Source organism: Eimeria necatrix, genomic scaffold (assembly GCF_000499385.1).
Source record: "Eimeria necatrix Houghton genomic scaffold, Enh_scaff694, whole genome shotgun sequence".
Taxonomy (NCBI): Eukaryota; Apicomplexa; class Conoidasida; order Eucoccidiorida; family Eimeriidae; genus Eimeria; species Eimeria necatrix.
This window is the reverse complement of record NW_013651736.1, coordinates 15,990-18,223: the sequence shown is the minus strand read 5'-3', so window position 1 is coordinate 18,223 and position 2,234 is coordinate 15,990.

Sequence of the window (2,234 nt, the reverse complement as noted above, 5' to 3'; positions counted from 1 at the left end):
CTGGTGCTGCTGCTGCTGCTGCGCTGCTCTTGCTGCTGCTGCTGCTTCTACTGCGGCTTCCAGGCGGCTGCGGCAGTCCTTCAGTTCTGCTTCCAGCCGCAGCTGCTGCAGATTCAGCTTTGCTGCTGCTGTCCGCTGCTGCTGCTGCTGCTGCTGGTGCAGCAGCAGCTGCCGCAGCTCCCCCTGCGGCAGCTTCAGCTCCTTCGCGAAGTCCCCCATAGCTGCTGCCTGGGAGTCAGCAGAAGCCTCTTGCAGCTGCAGCAGCAGCAGCAGCAGCAGCAGCAGCAGAAGCAGCAGCAGCAGCAGCAGGAATAAGAAGAAAGCCAAACTGGCTTCTCTCAGCAGCTTCTAAATCAGGCCTGGCCTTTGTGGGGTATAAACAGCTCCTTGGGATCGCTGGGATCGTGTGGGATCGTGTGGGATCGTGTGGAGGTCTTGTGGGATCGTGTGGGGTCTTGTGGGGTCTTGTGGGATCGTGTGGGGTCTTGTGGGATCGTGTGGGGTCCTGTGGGGTCTTGTGGGATCGCTGGGATCGTGTGGGATCGTGTGGGATCGTTCGGGGTCTTGTGGGATCGTGTGGGATCGTGTGGGGTCTTGTGGGATCGTGTCCGATCGTGTGGGATCGTGTGGGATCGTGTGGGATCGTGTGGGATCGTGTGGGGTCTGACCTGCTCCACTTCTTTGGAGAGTGCTGCTGCTTGCTGCTTCTGGGCGTCCCAGCGCTCCTTGAGCTGCGCGTGCTGCTGCAGCAGCTGCTGCAGCTGCTGCTGCTGCTGCTCCTGCTGCTGCTCGGTCGCCTTCTGCTTCGTTTGCTGCTGCAGCGCCAGCCGGTGCAGCCGGTCCAGCTGCTGCTGCCGCTGCTGCACTATTTCTGCGCCTCCGGCCTGTGCATATGCGCTGATTTGGGGTTTAGGGTTTAGGGTTTAGGGTTTAGGGTTTGCCAGGGCCAAAAGGGTTTAGGGTTTGCGGTCTAGCGAGACCACGCAGGCTTAGGCTTTAGGGTTTAGCAGGGCTCTGAGGGTTTAGGGCTAACAAGTTGCGAGGGTTTAGGGTTTAGCGAGTCTTGAGGGTTTAGGGTTTCGGATTTGGCGGGGCCATGAGAGTCTAGGGTTTAGGGTTTAGCGGGCCTCGAGGGTTTAGGGTTTGCTTTTCCCCTAGGTGTTTTAGGAGGTTTGGAAGCGCAGAGATGGGCCGCTTAGGGCCTAAAATAGGGTTTAGGGTTTGAGAATTAGGGTTAAGGGTTTGAGAATTAGGGTTTAGGGTTTGAGAATTAGGGTTTAGGGTTTAGGGTTTACTTCGAGTGCGTCAATGTTGTAGAGTTCCTTGGCGACTTCTTCAGCCCTTTTGAGGAGTTCGCCGTGCTGCAGCGCGTGCATGCGGCCCGCTGCTGCTGCTGCTGCTGCTGCGGAAGCAGCAGCAGCAGCAGCAGCAGCAGCAGCAGCTCCCGTGTCTATCGTGAAGATGCCGCTGTGCTGCAGCCGCTCCCCCTCAAGAGTCACAAAACGAAACTGACAAAATGCTGCTGCTGCTTTTTGCTGCTGCGCTGCATGCAGCGAGGGAACCACCAGGCAGTCCGAAAGCACAAACTGCACGCAAGCAGCAGCAAACCAACACACATCGAAGCAGCAGCAGCAGCAGCAGCAGCAGCAGCAGCAGCAGCAGCAGCAGCACCCGCAGCAGCAGCAGCATTGTAGAAGCAGCAGCATTGCAGCAGCAGCACCCGCAGCAGCAGCATTGCAGAAGCAGCAGCACTGCAGCAGCAGCAGCACTGCAGCAGCAGCAGCAGCAGCAGCACTGCAGCAGCAGCAGCAGCAGCAGCACGGCAGCAGCAGCAGCAGCAAGGGCGGGGGGGCGAGGCGGCTGCACTTGCGCTGCAGCAAGAAACGAAGAAGCCTGGCACTAGACCAAGGGTTTAGGGTTTAGGGTTTAGGGTTTAGGGTTTAGGGTTTAGGGTTTACGTGGGCAGTGGCCACGTCTTGGACAATGAGGGCGTTGGCCCAGCGGCCCATTGCAGCAGCAACAGCAGCAGCAAACCGCTTGTGGGCTGGCAAGCAGCAGCTAGCCACAAACCCTAAAACAGTGTTTCCGAGTCCCGCTTTAGTTCTCAAGTCCGCCAAAACTTGCTGCTGCTGCTGCTGCTGCTGCGCGTCGTGGTGCAGGCAGCGAACAGCAGCAAGTTGCTGCTGCAGCTCCTCCTGCAGCTGCTCCAGCTCCAGCCGCCGCGAAGAGTTCGC